This window comes from Arachis hypogaea, chromosome 20 (genome assembly GCF_003086295.3).
Source record: "Arachis hypogaea cultivar Tifrunner chromosome 20, arahy.Tifrunner.gnm2.J5K5, whole genome shotgun sequence".
Lineage (NCBI taxonomy): Eukaryota > Viridiplantae > Streptophyta > Magnoliopsida > Fabales > Fabaceae > Arachis > Arachis hypogaea.
The window spans coordinates 39,219,177-39,234,955 of NC_092055.1; the positions used below are offsets into that span (position 1 = coordinate 39,219,177).

Genomic DNA, 15,779 nt, shown 5'->3' on the forward strand with positions numbered 1-15,779 from the left:
ACATCCCTCCATCAGCAGCACAAGCACCTACAACAAACCAACTGCTCCATCAGATACTTGAAAAGTTGGATCGGCAGGAACAGAAAGCTAAGATGAGAGAGCGCCGTAACAAGTATCGATTCACATACCTTAAGGAGCTGATTATGGGAAAATTCAAGGACTCAGACACCCCGGACTCCACTTCCTTTACCAGCACAGGGAGCTATGATGGTCCCGAGGACAGTGCAAAGCCTTAAGTGTGGGGAGGTCGGTCAGTACCTGACTTCCAGAGGTAATTTCTCTTCCCTAACACCAATAAATTAGGATATTTAGTTAGTTTTTCTTTTGTAGAATAGGATAAATTACATAGTAATAGATTAGTTGCATGCATGTTCTACTTGATTGAAAAGACAATAAGTTTCTTCCAAGACCCTATCTTTGGAACGAAATTTCACTAATTTTAATTAAAACTTTTATGTTAAATTTCCTTGAAGTTGTATTTGGAACATAATTTTTGAGCTAAAGAACACACAACCTGTGAGATTTGAGCCTTTATGCATGGTTACATTATTTAACCATAATTATTTTATTCTTGTGTGTTTACTTTTCTATGATTGTAATCTATATTTTGTTTCATCCTATATGTCCAATGTTTATTATATTTATATTCTTGCATATGATTGAGGCCATTATTTGTTTAAACTCACTTATCCAAATTAAGCCTACCCTTTCAATTACCTTTGTTAGCCAATTTGAGTCTTTAAATCCATTTGTTCTATATTTTACCACATTACTAGCCTTAAGAGGAAAAAAATTATATATCCCAAATTGAATCTTTGGTTAGCTTAAGATAGAATTGTGTGTGCTAAATTAAGTATGGAAAATTGTGGAAACAAAAGATAATAAAGGAATGTGTCATGATAATACAATGGAAATTTGGATACCTACTCATGTGAAACTATAAGAATTAAAAATCTATGTGCATTGATAAGCTATGTTTATTCTTATGTTTATGTTGAAAAAAAATCCAAAAATATTCAATAAATAAATAAGGGGACAAAATTACCCCAATGCTAAATTTAAATTCAAGAATCAATGCATATATGATAAAATTAAAATAAAAAGTTGATACATGAGTATGGAAGGTGAAAGAGAAATTTCTGGGTAGCTAGGTATGAATTCTAAAGTTATATAATATATATAGGTTAGGTTAAAGCTTGGGTTAACTAAATATTCAATTCATAAGCTTACTTAGCCATATATGTATCCTTACCCTTACCTTGGCCCCATTATAACCTTGAAAAGACCTCATGATGTTTGCATTGGTACATTAAATGTTGTTGATTGGTTAGGAGAAGAACAAAAATTAGAGAGCATGATTAGAGAAGGATAGAGTGATTACCCTATACACTAGAGAGACTAGAGTGTACATACATCATCAGTGAGGGTTTAATGCTTGAAATTCTGTGTTCCCTGCTTTCATGAGCTATCTTCTTGCACTTTTATCTGTTCTTACTGTATAAGAATTGAATTAGTGGAATTTGATTTGTAATTGTTTTGAAGAGCTTATTTACTTTTGATCAAGTGGACAAGAATCATATAGTTTCATTCACATATATAGGTTGCATTGCATTTCATGAGTTTTACATGTTCCTACTCATTTATTTTATCTCCTCCAACTAAGCATGAGGACATGCTAATGTTCAAGTGTGGGGAGGTTGATAAAACATTAATTTATGGTTTGATTTGTGTTTAATTTTGTGGTTTAATCAACTCTTTACCCACTTATTCATTAAAAAAAGCATGCATTTATAATTCCTTCCTAAAAATGCTTTATGGTTGAAAACTTGCTTTCTAGAGACTTTTAATTATGTATTTTAATTCTCCTTTATTCCATTCGATGCCGTGATCTGTGTGTTAAGTGTTTCAGGCTTTATAGGGCATGAATGAGTTGGAGATTGGAAAGGAAGCTTGCAAAAATGGAAGGAACACAAGAAATTGAGGAGATGACCAGCGAGAAGTGACACGGACGCATGGCTCACGCGGCCGCGCGATATAGAGGAAATTGCAGTGACGCGGACGCATGGCTCACGCGACCGCGCGGATTGGAAACTGCATCAGTGACGCGAAGGCGTGGACGATGCGCACGCATGGCAAAGCAAACGCTAAATGACGCATCCGCATGAATGACGCGATCGCGTGACATGCGCGATCTGCATAATCTGCAGAATTTGCTGGGGGCGATTTTGGGCCCTGTTTTGACCCAATTTTCGGCCCAGAAAAGCATACTAGAGCCAGGAAACCTGCATAAACGAGAAGGAACAATTCATTCTACACAGTTTTAGTTTTTAGATATAGTTTTACTCCTCCTCTAGGGTTTTCTCTCTACACATTCATAGTTCTTAGGATTTCAATTATTATTGTTTTTGCATTGGGATATTGAGAAGAGTTATTGCCTCAGCAAGACTTCGTCATTCTAGTTCGTTCTCTTTATTTGTCTCTTACTCTTCCATGTCCTTAATTTACTCAATTTTACTATTGGATTATTTTAGAATTTATTAATACAAGAATTACTTTTATTTTTAATTGATTTCTTTGATTACTGTTTATCATGTCTTTCTATATTTTCCTTTCCCATGTTATGAGTCCTACATTCACAATGAGCGAGTAGTTCCATAACTTGGATGGGAGTTGATTGAAAGGAAGACCTTGAGTTGGAATGTTTAAAAGAAAAATTGTAATCGGGTTTATTGTTGGATTGCTTTCTGGTCACTGACACCAATCCTTCCAAGTAAGCGGATTGGAACTTGTGAATAGAAATAGCATTCCAACTTGTTTGACTTTCCCTTACCTAGTAAGGGATAACTAAACAGAATAACCCTCGATTATCAATTAATCTTGAGAGTACTCCAACAAGAATAGGGCTTCCAACTAATCTACTCCCAGCCAAGGCTTTTATTTAAATCACATAAATTCTCTAATTTAATTTCCTGTTCATCAACTCAATTCATTTTTTTTGAAAACATCTGATTAATAAAATAGCACACCTTTCTGCAACTCGTTGGAAGGCGACCTGGGATTCATACTCCCAGTATTTTAATTTTAATTTTTGTGACAACCCTTCTAAATTGATAGGCGGATTTCTGGTTGGTTGAGAACTATACTTGCAACGCATATCTTATAACAATTCTTAACTCGCCAATTTCCCCCACGTCAACCGTCATTCAAAGGATATAGTGCCTGGCACACTATCATACTTAACACAAGGATATAGTTCCTGGCACACTCTCAACATGCAATAAGATCATCATTCCTCTTTGAGTTACCACCACACTTAACCCAAGGATATAGTGCCTGGCACATTTCTCTTCTCAAATCACTTTCAATTCTTAATTTGTTATTGTTAGTCACCAAGTTCACTACTCTTCCTTCTCCTTCAACCAAACTCATCCTCAGTACACCAGAAACCTAAGCCTCCATTTCAACCTTTTTAAAATAGCACCAAATCAAATCCTTCTAAGATCTTTCCCATGTTGGATAACCTAAAAAATAAAGCCCAAGAGTTTTAATTAGGTATCATAAAAGTATACAAACTTGTTGGGAAAGTGAAATTGTTTAAAAACAAGCTTTAAGTTGTAAAACAGGATGTGTGCGTACGCACAGGGGTGTGCGTGCATATGCCCAAGAGGATTTCAAAACGTGTGCGTACGCATAGGGGTGTGCGTACGCACAAGTACCAAATTTCACAATTCTGTTTCCTCGCACAAGCTGTGTTAGCACCCTCAACAGACTGCCTTTCCCAACGTTTGTGTGCGCACATGTTGTAAATCTTCATTGGTTGTGCACGTGCACAGGCTATTCTAGCGTTGCCAACAGCAAGCCTTCCCTTGTGTGTGCGTGCACACAGGTTCGAAAAATCACAGGGGTGTACGTATGCACAAGGCTGTGCGTGCGCACATACCAGAAATCACAAAATTCTACAAAATTGCAAAATTTCAGATTTTGACACCAAACTTTGAATGATCATAACTTCCTCTACAAAAATTCAAATTTTACAAACTTTATATCAATTTGAAGACCCTTCAATGAACTTTAATTCTAAATAAGTTTCAACAAATTTTGAAAATTGAGGCACAAGTTATGACCTGTCAAAGTTCACTAAAAACCAGTTTTTACCAAAAACCTTAAAACTCAAAATTCACCAAATCTCTCAATTTAAAACCAATTATTCACAACCCAAAAATGCTAGACTCACTCAAGAATCCATACCAAATATTTCTCAACCACATCAATCATTCAATCATATAAACCATTAAATACTCACTTCATCCAATTCTAAATTCAACCTAACATCACATCCAATTTCCTTAATACCACCATTCAAATTCTCAACAATAACCAATGCTACAAGTATCAATTCTTTCATTCTATTATCATCAATCAATCCATTCAATTCATCAAACTACCTCACTCATTTACTTTCAACATGAACCACAATAACCAAATAATCAAAATCATTATCAACATCCAAAACCATCATAAACTCTCATAATCATTGATGAGCGGATATTTTATACGCTTTTTGGGGTTAATTTCATATAGTTTTTAGTATGTTTTAGTTAGTTTTTAGTTTATTTTCATTAGTTTCTAGGCAAAATTCATATTTCTGGACTTTACTATGAGTTTGTGTGTTTTTCTGTAATTTCAGGTATTTTCTGGCTGAAATTGAGGGAGCTGAGCAAAAATCTGATTCAGGCTGAAAAAGGACTGCTGATGCTGTTGGATCCTGACCTCTCAGCACTCGGAATGGAATTTCTGGAGCTACAAGGGTCCAATTGACGCGCTTCAAATTGCGTTGGAACGTAGACATCCAGGAATTTCCAGCAATATATAATAGTCCATACTTTGCTCAAGGATAGATGACGTAAACTGGCGTTCAACGCCAGTTCCATGTTGCAGTCTGTCATCCAGCGCCAGAAACATGTTACAAGTTGGAGTTCAACGCCAGAAACAGGTTACAGCCTGGTGTTGAACGCCCAAAACAGCCCAGGCACGTGAGAAGCTTTAGTCCCAGCCCCAGCACACACCAAGTGGGCCCCAGAAGTGGATTTCTGCACTATCTATCATAGTTTACTCATTTTCTGTAAACCTAGGTTACTAGTTTAGTATTTAAACAACTTTTAGAGACTTATTTTGTATCTCATGACATTTTAGATCTGAATTTTGTACTCTTTAACAGCATGAGTCTCTAAACTCCATTGTTGGGGGTGAGGAACTCTGCTGTGTCTCGATGAATTAATGCAAGTATTTCTGTTTTCCATTCAAACATGCGTGTTCCTATCTAAGATATTCATTCGCACTTCAATATGAATGTGATGAACGTGACAATCATCATCATTCCCCCACGAACGCATGCCTAACAACCACTTCTGTTCACCGTAGAATGAATGAATATCTCTTGGATCTCTTAATCAGAATCTTCGTGATATAAGCTAGATTGATGGCAGCATTTAAGAGAATCCGGAAAGTCTAAACCTTGTCTGTGGTATTCCAAGTAGGATTCAATGATTGAATGACTGTGACGAGCTTCAAACTCGCGAGTGCTGGGCGTAGTGACAGACGCAAAATGATAGTAAATCCCATTTCGGTACGATTGAGAACCTGCAGATGACTAGCCGTGCGGTGACAGTGCATCTGGACCTTTTTCACTGGAAGGATGGATGGTAGCCATTGACAACGGTGATCCACCAACACAGAGCTTGCCATAGGAGGACGTGTGTGCGTGAATCAGGAAACAGAGGAAAGCAGAATTTCAAAAGACAAAGCATCTCCAAAACTCCAACATATTCTCCATTACTGCATACAAGTATAATTTGTGTTCTGCCCTTCTTACTTTTTACAATTCAAATTAAGAATTATTATTGATATTATATCCTGACTAAGAGTTACGAGATAACCATAGCTTGCTTCAAGCCAACAATCTCCGTTGGATTGACCCTTACTCACGTAAGGTATTACTTGGACGACCCAGTGCACTTGCTGGTTAGTTGTGCGAATTTGTGAAGAATTGTGATTTCCAATTTCGTGCACAAAGTTTTTGGCGCCGTTGCCGGGGATTGTTTGAGTTTGAACAACTGACGGTGAATCCTGTTTCTTAGATTAGGAAAATTTTGTCTTTTGGGTCAGAGTCTTTTATATTCTTTTCAAAAAAAAATTTATAAAAATAAAAATAAAAATAATATTTTTTCTTAGTTATTAAAAATATTTTTCAAAACAAGTGTTACATTTACTGCCCATTTGGCTAGAGCGTTGGTCTATGTTCTTGGTAAATTGGGAACCTTCTTTTTAAAATTCTTTTTCAAAAATAATTTTTACATTAAATCTTGTGCCAAACTTTAAGTTTGGTGTTTTCTTGTTGATTTTTCTTTGGTTTTCGAAAAATCTTATTTTGGTTTTCTAAAAATTTTATGTTTGGTGTTCTTTCTTCATGTTCTTGTGTTCTTGTGAATCTTCAAAGTGTTCTTGAGTTTTCCTTATGTCTTGATCTTAAAATTTTTAAGTTTGGTGTTCCTTGGTGTTTTCCCTCCAAAATTTTCGAAAACAAGGAGCATTAGATCTAAAAATTTTAAATCTTGTGCTATCTTATTGTTTTTCTCTCTCCTCTTTAAATTCAAAAATATCTTTTCTCTCTATTTTAAAGCAAATTTTCGAAATTTACCTTTAAAATTCAGATTTTTATTTCAAAATTTAAAACCTTTTTCAAAAATCATCATATCCTTTTCAAAACTTCCTAACCACTTTCTCTCTCCTCATTTTTTCGAAAATCTTCACCCATTTTTATTTATTTTATTTTAATTTATTTTATTTTCGAGATAAATAAATAAATAAATAAATAAAAATAATTTTTTTATTACATCATCTCCCTTTCTCCATCATGGATCTAAGTGGAAATGAACAGTCCAGAAGGACTCTGGGGTCATATGCTAACCCCTCTACTGCTTCATATAGGAGTAGTATCTGCATACCCTCCATTGGAGTCAGTAGCTTTGAGTTGAATCCTCAGCTCATTATCATGGTGCAGCAAAGCTGCCAGTATTCCGGTCTTCCACAGGAAGAACCTACAGAGTTTCTGGCACAGTTTTTACAAATTGCTGACACAGTACATGATAAGGAAGTAGATCAGGATGTCTACAGATTATTACTGTTTCCATTTTCTGTAAAAGACCAAGCCAAGAGGTGGTTAAATAACCAACCTAAGGCTAGCATAAGGACATGGAAACAGCTGACAGAAAAATTCCTGAATCAATACTTTCCTCCAAAACGGATGACACAGCTAAGGTTGGACATCCAAGGCTTTAAACAAGGAGATAATGAATCTCTTTATGATGCCTGGGAGAGATATAGAAAGATGCTACGAAAATGCCCCTCTAAAATATTTTCAGAGTGGGTTCAGTTAGACATCTTCTATTATGGGCTTACAGAAAGAGCTCAGATCTCTCTAGATTACTCAGCTGGTGAATCTATCCACATGAGAAAGACAATTGAAGAAGCTCAAGAGCTCATTGATACAGTTGCCAGAAATCAGCATCTGTACCTAAGTAGTGACCCTTCTATGAAAGAAGAGGTTAAAACAGTAACTGCTGAACTCAGTCCTGTAGAACAAGCTGCTGAATTCAATCAGCAATTGGACTTTCTAACACAACAGTTAGCCGAATTCAAAGATAAACTACAAGAGACAAGGATGGCTAATATAAATATGGAAGAACAATTGAAGCAAACAAAACAGCAGCTGTCAAAACAAATAATAGAAGAATGCCAAGCAGTTCAATTAAGAAGTGGGAAAACATTAAATACCCCACCTCAAGGAAGTAGGAAGCCAAGGAATGAGCAAACCACCCAAAATCCATCTGAGGACAGTAAGAGACCAGAAAAAAATAATTCTGGCATTAAAACGCCAGAAATTGGGTGGAAGGCTGGCGCTGAACGCCCAGACCATGCTCAGGACTGGCGTTCAACGCCAGAAACAAGCAAGGAACTGGCGTTGAACGCCCAAAGGAAGCACAGTTCTGGCGTTTAGACGCCAGGAACAGATGAGGAATTGGCATCTAACGTCACTCCAGCTTCTAACTCTGGCACTCAAATGCCAGAGAGGGATCAGACATACACAAGTGCTGATGACAACCCCTCTAAAAAGGCTTCTTCAACTATTTCTGTAGGAAATAAACCTACAGCAACCAAGGTTGAGGAATATAAAGCCAAGATACCTTATCCTCAAAAACTCCGCCAAGAGAAGCAGGATAAGCAATTTGCTCGCTTTGCAGATTATCTCAGGACTCTTGAAATTAAGATTCCGTTTGCAGAGGCACTTGAGCAAATATCTTCTTATGCCAAGTTCATGAAAGAGATCTTGAGTCATAAGAAGGATTGGAGAGAAACTGAAAGAGTTCTCCTCACTTAAGAATGCAGTGCAGTCATTCTGAAAAGCTTTCCTGAAAAGCTTAAAGATCCCAGAAGCTTTCTAATACCATGCACATTAGAGGAAAATTGCACCAGGACAGCTTTATGCGATCTTGGAGCAAGCATCAACCTAATACCTGCATCCACTATCAGAAAGCTTGGCTTAACTGAAGAAGTTAAACCAACCCGGATATGTCTCCAACTTGCTGATGGCTCCATTAAATACCCATCAGGCGTGATTGAGGACATGATTGTCAGGGTTGGGCCATTCGCCTTTCCCACTGACTTCGTAGTGCTGGAGATGGAGGAGCACAAGAGTGCTACTCTCATTCTAGGAAGACCTTTCCTAGCAATTGGACGAACTCTCATTGATGTCCAAAAGGGGGAAGTCACCCTGAGAGTCAATGAAGATGAGTTTAAGTTGAATGCTGTCAATGCCATGCAGCATCCAGACACACCAAAAGAGTGCATGAAAGTTGATCTTATTGACTCTTTGGTAGAAGAGATCAACATGGCTGAGAGTCTCGAATCAGGGCTGGAAACCTTCTTTAAAGATGTTCCACCTGATCTAGAGGATTCAGAGGAATTGAAAGAGTCTCTGAAATTTCCTCAGGAAGAGGAAAAACCTCCTAAACCCGAGCTCAAACCATTACCACCATCCCTGAAATATGCATTTTTGGGAGAAGGTGATACTTTTCCAGTGATCATAAGCTCTGCTTTAAATCCACAGGAAGAGGAAGCACTAATTCAAGTGCTAAGGACACACAAGACAGCTCTTGGGTGGTCCATAAGTGACCTTAAGGGCATAAGCCCAGCTAGATGCATGCACAAGATCTTATTGGAGGACGATGCTAAGCCAATGGTTCAACCATAGAGGCGGCTAAATCCAACCATGAAGGAAGTGGTGCAGAAAGAGGTCACTAAATTACTGGAGGCTGGGATTATTTATCCTATTTCAGAGAGCCCCTGGGTGAGTCCTGTTCAAGTTGTCCCTAAAAAGGGAGGCATGACAGTGGTTCATAATGAAAAAAATGAACTGGTTCCTACAAGAACAGTTACAGGGTGGCGCATGTGTATTGATTACAGAAGTCTCAATACAGCCACCAGAAAGGATCATTTTCTTTTACCATTCATAGACCAGATGCTAGAAAGACTAGCAGGTCATAATTATTACTGCTTTTTGGATGGCTATTTAGGCTACAACCAAATTGCAGTAGATTCCCAGGATCAAGAGAAAACAGCATTCACATGTCCATCTGGAGTATTTGCTTACAGAAGGATGCCTTTTGGGCTGTGTAATGCGCCTGCAACCTTTCAGAGATGCATGCTCTCTATTTCTCTGATATGGTGGAAAATTTTCTGGAAGTCTTCATGGATGACTTCTCAGTATATGGAGACTCATTCAGCTCCTGTCTTGATCACCTGACACTGGTTTTGAAAAGATGCCAAGAGACCAACGTGGTTTTAAACTGGGAAAAATGTCACTTTATGGTGACTGAAGGGATTGTCCTTGTGCATAAAATTTCAAACAAGGGAATAGAGGTGGATCAAGCTAAAATAGAGGTAATTGAAAAATTACCACCACCTACCAATGTTAAGGTAATCAGAAGCTTTCTGGGGCATGCAGGATTCTATAGGAGGTTTATAAAGGATTTTTCAAAAATTGCAAAACCTCTAAGCAACCTGCTAGCTGCTGACACGCCATTTGTGTTTGACACAGAGTGTCTGCAGGCGTTTGAAACTCTGAAAGCTAAGCTGGTCACAGCACCAATTATCTCTGCACCAGACTGGACATTACCATTCGAATTAATGTGTGATGCCAGTGATCACGCTATTGGTGCAGTACTGGGGCAGAGGCATGACAAGCTTCTGCATGTCATTTATTATGCTAGCCGTGTTTTGAATGATGCCCAGAAAAATTACACAACCACAGAAAAAGAATTGCTTGCAGTGGTTTATGCCATTGACAAGTTTAGATCATACTTAGTAGGATCAAAAGTGATTGTGTACACAGATCATGCTGCTCTTAAATATCTACTCACAAAGCAGGATTCAAAAGCCAGACTCATAAGCTAGGTGTTACTTCTGCAAGAGTTTGATATAGAAATAAGAGATAGAAAAGGGACAGAAAACTAAGTGGCTGACCATCTGTCCCGGATAGAACTAGTGGAAGGGGCGTCCTCCCCCTCTATTGAGATCTCTGAAACCTTTCCGGATGAGCATTTGTTCGCCATTCAGGAATTACCATGGTTTGCAGATATTGCAAACTACAAAGCTGCAAGGTTCATTCCCAAGGAGTATAGCAGGCAACAAAAGAAAAAATTAATTACTGATGCAAAGTACTACTTGTGGGATGAACCCTATCTCTTTAAGAGATGTGCAGACAGAATAATCTGTAGGTGTGTGACTAGAGAAGAAGCGCAGAGGATCCTATGGCATTGCCATGGATCACAATATGGAGGCCATTTCGGAGGTGAGCGAACAGCCACCAAGGTCCTCCAATGTGGTTTCTACTGGCCTACACTCTATAGAGATTCCCGAGAGTTTGTACGTAACTGTGACAGTTGCCAGAGAGTTGGTAATTTGCCTCATAGTTATGCCATGCCTCAACAAGGAATCTTGGAGATTGAGTTGTTTGATGTATGGGGAATTGATTTCATGGGGCCTTTCCCACCATCATACTCAAACACTTATATTCTGGTGGCAGTTGACTATGTATCAAAATGGGTAGAGGCCATCGCCACACCCACCAATGATACTAAAACAGTACTAAAGTTCTTCCAGAAACACATATTCAGTAGATTTGGTGTCCCTAGGATACTAATCAGTGATGGGGGCACTCACTTCTGCAACAAACAACTTTACTCTGCCATGGTCCGGTATGGGATTCGCCATAAGGTGGTAACTCCATATCATCCACAGACAAATGGGCAAGCTGAAGTCTCTAACAGAGAACTAAAAAGAATCCTGGAATGGACTGTAAGTACCCGTAGAAAGGATTGGGCACGAAGCTTGGATGATGCTCTGTGGGCTTACAGAACAGCATTCAAGACTCCCATAGGGACCTCTCCTTACCAACTTGTGTATGGTAAGGCTTGACACCTGCCTGTGGAACTGGAACATAAGGCCTACTGGGCAACCAGATTCCTTAACTTTGATGCCAAATTAGCTGGATAGAAAAGATTGCTCCAGCTGAATGAGCTAGAGGAATTCAGATTCACTGCTTTCGAAAATGCCAAGCTTTACAAAGAGAAATAAAAAAGGTGGCATGACAGAAAGCTGTCATCCAGAATCTTTGAACCAGGACAAAAGGTTCTGTTGTTTAACTCTAGGCTCAGGCTATTTTCCGGGAAACTGAAGTCCCGGTGGAGAGGACCATATGTGATTACAAGTGTATCACCATATGGTTATGTGGAGCTTCAAGATTACTTAGTGCACTTGCTGGTTAGTTGTGAACAATTGTTCGAGTTTGGACAACTAATGGTTCATCATGTTGCTTATATTAGGTAATTTTCTTCTTATTTTGTTTTCAAAAAATTTTCAAAAATTTTTCAAAAATCTTTCAAAAAATTTTTCCTTTATTTTCGAAAAAAAATTTTTTTAAAATCTTTTCAAAAATATATTGTTCTTCAGAATTTTTAAGAATAAATTCTAGAGTTTCATGAAGCATGTTGAAGCCTGACTGGCTGTAGAGCCATGTCTAAATTCTTTTGGACTGAGGCCTCCACATGTTAGGGAATTGCTTGTACTTCTAAAGCTTGACTGGCTATTAAGCCATGTCCAACCCTTTGATTGGAGCTTTAGGCTAACATTGAAAGATTTCTGGGATTCATGTTAAAAATTTTGAAATCCTTATTTTCTTTTTCCTACATGTTTTTCGAAAATAATATACAAAAATCCAAAAAAAAATAATAATAAAATCATAAAAATCAAAAATATTTTGTGTTACTTGTTTGAGTCTTGAGTCAATTTTTAAGTTTGGTGTCAATTGCATACTCATCTTACATTTTTCGAAAATTGCATTCATGCATAGTATTCTTCATGATCTTCAAGTTGTTCGTGGTAAGTCTTCTTGTTTGATCTTCATATTTTCTTGTTTTGTGTCTTTTCTTGTTTTTCATATGCATTCTTGCATTCATAGTGTCTATACATAAAAAATTTCTAAGTTTGGTGTCTTGCATATTTTCTTTTCTTGAAAATTTTTCAAAAATAAGTTCTTGATGTTCATCACGATCTTTAAAGTGTTCTTGGTGTTCATCTTGACATTCATAGCATTCTTGCATGCATTCATTGTTTTGATCCAAAATTTTCATGCATTGCATCATTTTCATGTTTTTCTCTCTCATCATTAAAAATTCAAAAATAAAAAAAATATCTTCCCCTTTTCTCTCGTAAATTTCGAAAATTCGGATTGACTTTTTCAAAAAAAAAATTTAAAATCTAGTTGTTTTTATGAGTCAAATTAAATTTTCAAGTTAAAAATCTTATCTTTTTCAAAATCTTTTTCAAAAATCAAATCTTTTTTATTTTTCTTAATTATTTTCGAAAATTTCAAAAATGTTTTCCAAAAATCTTTTTCTTAATTTTATCTCATAATTTTCAAAAATATCATCAACAATTAATGTTTTGATTCAAAAATTTCAAGTTTGTTACTTACTTGTTAAGAAAGATTCAAACTTTAAATCCTAGAATCATATCTTGTGATTTCTTGTGAATCAAGTCATTAATTGTGATTTCAAAAAATCAAATCTTTTTCAAAATTAATTTCAATCATATCTTTTCAAAAATATCTTTTTATCTTATCTTTTTCAAAATCATATCTTTTTAAAACATATCTTTTTCAAAAATTTGATTTTAAAATATCTTTTCTAACTTCTTATCTTCTTATCTTTTCAAAATTGATTCTCAAATTTGTTTCAACTAACTAACTAACTTTTTGTTTGTTTCTTATCTTTTTCAAAACTACCTAACTAACTCTCTTTCTCTAATTTTCGAAAATTGCTTCTCACTTTTTCAAAAATTCTTTTTAATTAACTAATTGTTTCAAATTTTGATTTTAATTTTCGAAAATCACTAACCAATTTTTCAAAAATTATTTTCGAAAATCCTCTCACCTCTCATCTTCTTCTATTTAATTATTCATTTACTAACATCTCTTCCTCACTCACCAAAAATCCGAACCCCCTCTCTCTCTCTGAGTTCAGATTTTCTCTTCTTCTTTTCTTCTACTCTTCTTTTCTTCCACTCACCTAAGGGAACCTCTATACTTGGGCAAAAAGGATCTCTATTATTATTATTTTTTTGTTCCCTCTTTTTCATATGAGCAGGAGCAAGGACAAGAACATTCTTGTTGAAGCAGACCCTGAACCTGAAAGGACTCTGAAGAGAAAACTAAGAGAAGCTAAAATACAACAATCCAGAGATAACCTTACAGAAATTTTCGAACAAGAAGAGGATATGGCAGCCGAAAATAATAATAATGCAAGGAGGATACTTGGTGACTTTACTGCACCTAATTTCAATTTACATGGAAGAAGCATCTCCATCCCTACCATTGGAGCAAACAATTTTGAGCTTAAACCTCAATTAGTTTCTCTGATGCAACAAAACTGCAAGTTTCATGGACTTCTATCTGAAGATCCCTTTCAGTTCTTAACTGAATTCTTGCAGATCTGTGATACTGTTAAGACTAATGGAGTAGATCCTAAAGTCTATAGGCTCATGCTTTTCCCTTTTGCTGTAAGAGACAGAGCTAGAATATGGTTGGACTCTCAACCTAAAGATAGCTTGAACTCTTGGGATAAGCTGGTCACAGCTTTCTTGGCCAAGTTCTTTCCTCCTCAAAAGCTTAGCAAGCTTAGAGTGGATGTTCAAACCTTCAAACAGAAAGAAGGTGAGTCCCTCTATGAAGCTTGGGAGAGATACAAGCAACTGACCAAAAAGTGTCATTCTGACATGCTTTCAGAATGGACCATCCTGGATATATTCTATGATGGTCTGTCTGAATTAGCTAAGATATCATTGGATACTTCTGCAGGTGGATCCATTTACCTAAAGAAAACGCCTGCAGAAGCTCAGGAACTCATTGACATGGTTGCTAACAACCAGTTCATGTACACTTCTGAGAGGAATCCTGTAAGTAATGGGACGCCTCAGAAGAAAGGAGTTCTTGAAATTGATACTCTAAATGCCATATTGGCTCAGAACAAAATATTGACTCAGCAAGTCAATATGATTTCTCAGAGTCTGAATGGAATGCAAGCTGCATCCAACAGTACTCAAAAGGCATCTTCTGAAAAAGAAGCTTATGATCCTAAAAACCCTGCAATAGCAGAGGTGAATTACATGGGTGAACAATACGGAAACACCTATAATCCCTCATGGAGAAATCACCCAAATCTCTCATAGAAGGATCAACAAAAGCCTCAACAAAGCTTTAATAATGGTGGAAGAAACAGGTTTAGCAATAGCAAGCCTTTTCCATCATCCACTCAGCAACAGACAGAGAACTCTGAACAAAATACCTCTAATTTAGCAAACTTAGTCTCTGATCTATCTAAGGCCACTGTGAGTTTCATGAATGAAACAAGGTCCTCCATTAGAAATTTGAAAGCACAAGTGGGCCAGCTAAGTAAAAGAATCACTGAAACCCCTCCTAGTACTCTCCCAAGCAATACAGAAGAGAATCCAAAAGGAGAGTGCAAGGCCATTGATATAACCATCATGGTCGAGTCCAAGAAGGAAGGGGAGGACGTGAACCCCAAGGAGGAAGACCTCCTGGGACGTCCAATGATCAATAAGGAGTTTCCCTCTGAGGAACCAAAGGAATCTGAGACTCATCTAGAGACCATAGAGATTCCATTGAACCTCCTTATGCCCTTCATGAGCTCTGATGAGTATTCTTCTTCTGAAGAGAATGAGGATATTACTAAAGAGCAAGTTGTCAAGTTCCTTGGTGCAATCATGAAGCTGAATGCCAACTTATTTGGTAAAGAGACTTGGGGAGATGAACCTCCCATGTTCACCAATGAACTAAATGCATTGGATCAACTGAGATTGCCTCAGAAGAAATAGGATCCTGGAAAGTTCCTAATACCTTGTACCATAGGCACCATGACCTTTGAGAAGGCTCTATGTGACCTTGGGTCAGGAATAAACCTCATGCCACTCTTTGTAATGGAGAAACTGGGAATCTTTGAGGTGCAAGCTGCTAGAATCTCATTAGAGATGGCAGACAATTCAAGAAAAGAGGCTTATGGACAAGTAGAGGACGTACTAGTAAAGGTTGAAGGCCTTTACATCCCTACTGATTTCATAATCCTAGATACTGGGAAGGATAAGTA

The 15,779-nt window shown here is 37.2% G+C and overlaps 1 non-coding gene across 1 annotated transcript; it reads right to left on the reverse strand.

Moving 5' to 3' along the window:
* Positions 1-14,289: 14,289 nt before the first annotated feature.
* Positions 14,290-14,393, reverse strand: LOC112788158 (small nucleolar RNA R71). Its single transcript, XR_003195535.1, has one exon. It is a non-coding gene; the product is annotated as a small nucleolar RNA R71 (small nucleolar RNA).
* Between the last annotated feature and the right edge of the window lie 1,386 nt (positions 14,394-15,779).